Source organism: Melitaea cinxia, chromosome 24, assembly GCF_905220565.1.
Source record: "Melitaea cinxia chromosome 24, ilMelCinx1.1, whole genome shotgun sequence".
Taxonomy (NCBI): domain Eukaryota; kingdom Metazoa; phylum Arthropoda; class Insecta; order Lepidoptera; family Nymphalidae; genus Melitaea; species Melitaea cinxia.
In genome coordinates, this window is record NC_059417.1 from 11,455,506 (window position 1) to 11,462,790 (window position 7,285).

The following is a 7,285-nucleotide window of genomic DNA, read 5'->3' on the forward strand; positions in this document are numbered from 1 at the left end:
CTTATTGATTCCTTGCTGAAAATTATCTATATTTTGGCTATCTGAGAGTGGAGTTATTAGACTTTTTGTAAAAGTGAGGTTATGTTACAATGTCTATACAAAATCCCGATCACTAAGTTCTTGTAGCATTAATGTTTGTTAAATTTAGTGAAGACTGTTTGAAAACTCTTTACAAATATTGATATACACTTGAAACCATTAATAAATATCAGGAATGGACTCAGAATGCATCGGAAAACAGTAAACATGAAACGAGTGACGGACACAGTATTACTGTAAAAATATGATTTATTTTAAATCGATACGAAATCGATAATCATTTTGGTTTATCAGATATTAATTGATATTTTCGATATTAATGTAACTTTATTTAAATGTTCTTTATTGTTTATAGCTTTAATTGTGCATCTAAATATCTTGAGTTAATTAACTAGTGCAGACATTTTCTTTTTGAATTCTGTAATCGATTATAGTTGAATCGATACCCAAATAATTTGATGAAAACTATCTTTTTCAATTTTCTCCGCTTCTAGATTCAGAATTGAGCTGATATTTTATATTTTAAAATAAAAAAATGTGACCAATTTTTTAAACAATATCTCTACTCATTACATTTTGGCCCAAAAGTCCCCATCTCCTTTTCAGAGTGAAATTGATATTCAGAAACATTCATAATATAAAATAAAACCTTTACAATAAACACTTTACTATAAAAGATTGACATTTATAAAATTTTGTCAGCATTTTTTACGCTCAACATAATTAAAAAAAAAAAAAAAAAACAATATCTAAAACATAATAACAAATCGCTTTACGGTAACATTGTTTTATAACTTACTATCAAATTATGATTCGTGAAAATTTAAAATATAAGTAAAAAACACGGCCCATTTTATCGCTCATGCCGTTCATTCTCTCATTCACCTCTAAAAATATTATGACCACATCCCTATTTGCGTCACAAAAAAAGATATTAAAATGTCATTTTCGAAAATATTAATTATCTGTACGCTCGAAATCCGTATTTTAATAATTTTTATGTGTTTAAAATCATAAATTGATATTGGTTTTTAGTGAAATAAATAGTAAATGGAGTTTTACATGTGTCCGTTAGCTAATATGTTGTGAAAGTGAGTGATAAATGCAGAAAAAAACGTGAAATACGATTGACAGGGGTTTGTTTACCATTTAGGACTCTTCCAAAAAAACGGAATATAGATATTTATTAAATTGCTAATTTCACAATATTTGTTATGATTATCTTGCAAATTTTCGTAAAGGATTTTCTTTAACCTTTAATTAAATTATGCGCTTCCATAATATTCATATTTACATTATTTTGTACTTAGGAAATTGGCTAAGTTCGTGTCGGATATATGACGGTTTTTTTTATCTGACTTCAAAATACTTGTTTGCTCACAAACGACAAAAAAACCGACTTCAATTACCTCGACAAGTACAACGTAGGTAAATGAAAAAATTGTCAAGTAAATAAGCATTATCAAAGATTATTAAAAAAGCGCTAATATGATCTCGACGAAATTTAAATGGGAATATGCGACAAGCACCAAATATCGATTAAACAAACTAATCATCGAAATCGGTTGACCCAATCAAAAGTTATGAGGTGTAAATACAACGACGGACGACGAAAAATTGGTTTGAGACCTGATAAATATACTTTTTGACTTTTGGACTTTTTGACGCATGGTCACAGCATGGTTTGTGGCTGTTGCGCTGGCGGTTGCGGGTTCGATCCCCGCATATGACAAAGATTTGTATTGGACACACAGATTTTTGGCATGGTCTGGGTGTTTGTGCAGTCCTCGTGGGTCTCCCCATCGTGGCTCGGAGAGCACGCTAAGCCGTCGGTTCCGGTTATTATCATGTACACATGATAGCGATCGTTACTCATAGTAAGGAACATATCCGCCAACTCGCAGTGGAACAGCGTGGTGGATTAAGCTCCAATCCTACGTAGAGAAAGAGGCCTATGCCCAGTAGTGGTTGGTAAAGTATATATATATATGTAGGTCGGCACACAAGCGTACGGCTCACCTGATGGTAAGCGATTACCGTAGCTTATAGACTTCTGCAACACCAGGAGCATCGCAAGCGCTTTGCCAACCCTATTTCCAATTCCCCTCAGGAGTTCTTCTTACTCATCACTGGAACACAACACAGCTTGAAAGCAGTTTTATTTAGCTGTGATCTTCTGTAAAATCGAGGTACTTCCCCAGTCGGGCAGCTCTATATATTAAGGAGGAAATATTGCTGCCTACCTCAGTAATTTATTTTAATTTCTATATATATAAAACATAGCATACAAAAATAAATTACACTTAACAAGAATATATTTTAATATTTATACTTCACAACCGCCTAAATAAAATAAAATTAATTTATTTTAATGATTTATTATTATCGAACTCAGTAGACGTTATTGTCCGATAAAATTGTATTTATTTACAATAATAATAATTAATGGCTAATTTTATATCTAAAGCACTAAGAGTACAGACATATACAGACTTTTGATTAATGTCGACCTTTAGATTTTAACAATTAGGATTTGATATACATACGTACAAAAGACTAAGGGATAACACAGTTCCACCACTACCTTGAAACTTATAAAGGTGACCGATGGCGGGATAACCATCTAACTGCTGAATTTTAAATACAGTGGCCGAAGATGGACACCAGCGTATTTAGTGCGACAAAACCAGCCCTGCGGTCACCAACCCGCCTGCCCAGCGTGGTGACTATGGGCAAAACACATGAGTTCGCGCCATGTTGTTTGGCGCGAACTTAGGGAGGCCTATGTCCAGCAGTGGACTACGATAGGCTGAAGTGATGATGATGACGATGATAACGTACAAAAGAAATATTCATACTATGTATATAAAATATAAACGTCAAAATAATTACAAAAAAAAATCTACTCATTTGAATAGAAGCCATCATCATTAAAAAAAGAATTACGAATTATTTACTACTTTCTAGTTTAATTAAATATACATAAGAATTAACATATAAGAAAATAAAATAGTTTTACATTATTTATAGACATAAAGTTAACTTAACGTTAAGCAAGTTAAAAATTGTACAATGAAACGATTTGAATGCTTATAAATTTATATTTTTATAGTTTAATTTTATTTGAAGACCTTTTTTTGGGCGCGTTAGGGAAAACTATGAGTAAATGTTTACGATATGTGCGCATACCGTCACAAAAAAACCGACACCATGAAGTTAGCTAGTCAACGAAAAAGCTAGCAACGTGAATTTAGCTAGCCAACCAAGTGTAACTTCTTACGTGCGTACATAAAGACACACACTTTTTTTCTACTTAATAATTATGATATATTTATTATTGTTTGTAACTGTAATTACTTTTTAAATTTTAGATAACCTAAATTTGATTATTCTTATATGTCAAAAAGCCGTCGCTTTTATAATTCGCTAAAAATCGTTTTTTTCTTTGAAAATTAATTTATTTTTTTAACAAAATATTAATATAAATTTAATAAATAAATTATTTTTTAAAATAAAATTCTTTCTTTCCTTGTAACTCGAAACTAACTAACATGAAATTTATAGGAAAAAAAAAATACATTCATAAAAAAAAATACCTTAAAATATCTTACAATAAAAGAAGAAAAAAATATATTTACCTTTAAATCAGTGCTCAAGTAATAAAACACTTAAATAACGTAAAACAGACAATACAACAAACCACACATCCGCGCTGCGACACGCTCGCACGACAACTGAACTCAATATTACTGAATACTGAATATTTTCATCGTGTCCGTCGCCCACGGAACAGATTGTTTTACAAATGACATCAATCAACGCTAAATATACTAATGAAGATGATGACTGTTATATTATACTAATGACTGTTTATTATTTACTTAAACTGAAGATTTAATCTCGGGATATCACGATTCAACCTGTAACATCTTTCTCCATATATGGGTAGGATATAAGGAAGAAGCCGCCAACCTGCATTAGAGCAGCGTGGTGGATTAAACTCTGATCCTTCTCCTACATGGGAAAAGAGGCCTATGCCGAGAAGAATGAAAATAAAGAAAAAGGAAGGATTCTCGGGATCTACCGATTTAATTTCAACGTATCAGTTCTTTTACGTTAGATATTGTTTATTGATAATTTTATAGGCTATAATATATCACGTTATGACCGTCGTCTTGTTTAATATTAAAGAGATGATGGTTAGAACCAATACGTTTTTTTCAACGGATTATGAGTTAATTATACTAATAAGTATAGTACGGTCGTTAGAACGAAGTTCCTTACGGCAGGCTTGACATTTGGCTGGGCGACCGAACTAAAAAAAAACGTTTATTTACATTTAAATTTTTATTGTATATCATTATACATATGCTATTAATCTAATCGCCACAGTGTGAAATTGAAAATAAAATTACATTCTTTTGAAATTATGAATTCGGTAATAGAATTTAATAGTACGAGAAAATACACACTTTTCAAATATAAAGATTAATTTTGAAATATGTAAGAATATGTCTATCAATGGTTGTATATTCTTATTAAGGCTAATAAACTGATGCCATTTCTACATTTTCTTATCCCGTGGTAGCAACTAATCACAAGTACGACACTTGACAGACGAATTTAAAATTGTAATTTATATTTGAATATCTCCTAGGTAGCTTAGTTTCGTTCTATATATAAATAGTACATTCAACTTTTTAAGAATCATCTTTACTTTTTGATTATTTATTTAAAAAAGGAACATAATTTTAATATAGAAAACATTTAAATATAAAATTAATACATTGTGCAATAATTCGTGACGTCAATCCACGTAGCCATGGCTACGAGATTATTGTTAACTACCGTCAAGGATAAAGTTTAATAGATTCTTTTTTTTTTTTTAAATGAAGTTTTTTATGCACGTAATGATGATGTGGGCTTTGATTTGAGGTAGTGTTTGTGTGTGTGTGTATGTGTGTGTTAGTTGTGACAGTTTTCCTCTAATTTTACTGTAATGGGATATTGGGATGTCGCTATTCACATTTGTTTTGTAAGATTGTAAGTTATAAGATAAAACTCGTACAGCTTTTCTTAGAAAGTATCAATTAATTTTTAATTTTAGTGCTAGAAAATTTTTACGTTAATACAAGAACCGTACGATTTCGATGGCTTTAAGTTTTAATACTTTTTTACTTGTTTGATGTCTATGAATAATGGATATTAGAACTTATGAGTCATAGCGTGTTCTTGTAAAAAGTGTCAGTTAGTACTTCAGTGTAAAATTTCAAGTTGCTTGTTTATTGACTCTACTATAAAGCAGGCTTTTTCTTAGCAGCGTAAAAAATGACGAGTCATTGTAGAGAAGATATAATAAATATCTCAAATAAACATTCACTTCCTGCATATTATTATTAAAAACTTGATAATAACGTTCGATCAAATAAAAATGATTATAAATATTCGTTATTTCATTTTTTTTTTGTAATCCTAAAGAATTTCGCAATGTTTTTTTCAAGCGTCACTATCAAGATGTAGATGTCTACGTTACGATTATGTACTGATAAATATTCAAATGATATGGGCGTGTGCTAACGTGTTACCTTATCTAAATTATTTTTAACAAGTCTCAAACCTTGACTCATCGTAATTGCAGCTGCAATAGCTGTATAAAAACGATCTTTTTTTCTAGTACATTTTATATAACCTACTGTTTGAGTTTATCAGCAAGAGGTAAACAGGCCAAGTGACCTGCTTTATAATTAAAATTATAAGTTTTGGTTCCCGGGTTTTGAATACCTTAGGAATAAAGTAGTTTGATGGACAAAAAGAAAAATATATAGACGTTTATCTGTTGGATGCTGTTTTCAGATAGCTTTATATCAGCTAACTGTAAAACTGGCCCTGGATCTAATCGAACTGGGAACAGTTGTCATTTAACTATGGATCCTCCGTACCGTAAAATGTTTATATTTAGCCAACACACATCCTCTATATTACTGTGAACCTGGTACAGTTTGAGCCCATCAAAGAGATTTAGACTCAAAGGTGTACTGGGAGCCGTTGTCATTTTGCTCTACATCCTCTAAGTGTCTGTGAGCCTGGTACAATTGAACTCCACGAAAGATATTTCGATACAAAGTTATTCTAGCAACATTTGTCATTCAAGCTATACATACATATTCTATGGAGCTTGATACTTCACCTAAATTATATAAACACAAAGTAGTACTTGGAACAGTTTTCGTTTAGCTCTACATCCTTTATATGTCTCCGAGCCTGGTACTATTGAACTCGACGAAATAGGTAAAGTTATTCGAGGAACATTTGACATTCAGCTATACATATTCTATGTGTTCTGTGAGCCTGGTACTTCACCAAAATGATATAAACACAAAGCAGTACTGCGAACAGTTTTCGTTTAGCTCTACATCCTTTATATATCTGTGAGCCTGGTACTATTGAACTCGACGAAATATGTAAAGTTATTCGAGGAACATTTGACATTCAGCTATACATATTCTATGTGTTCTGTGAGCCTGGTACTTCACCAAAATGATATAAACACAAAGAGGTACTGCGAACAGTTTTCGTTTAGCTCTACACGCTTTATGTGTCTGTGACCCTGGTATAATTGGACTCAACAAAAAAGATTTAGATGCAAAGTATTCGAGGACCATTTGTCATTCATAGATATTCTATGAGTCTGTGAGCCTGGTACTGTTGAACTCTATAACCAAAACTATTACTTAGACGTAAGGAACGTTTAAAAATTTAAAATTTTCTTTTTAAATTTGAGAACCGGAGACTTAGCTCATTGCCACAACATTGAAGAAATTAAAACAAAAAAAAAGAAAAATAGTTACATTGACCTAAATAATTTGGTAGCTTTGCTGGCAAGAACTTTTTTTATACAACTAAGTCGGCAACGAACGAAGCGTACGGTTCACCTGATGGTAAGCGATTACCGTAGCTTATAGACGACTGCAACACCAGAAGCATCACAAGCGCGTTGTCGACTCTATCCCCAAGTCCCCCAGGACTGTCCATTTTTTAAATTCTGTTTGTAAATCCTTCTATAGAGAACACTAAAATATTTAGACAGTAGCACTTCTTACATGTTTCATTCAGCTTATAAAGTTAACGAAAAAAATTGTAGAACACTAGTGAAATTATAAATTTTTACATATTTTTATTATGCTTGTTTTTTATTTTGATTCAACGCAATTAATTAGTTTTCGAGGTTAAATGATAACTATCGATC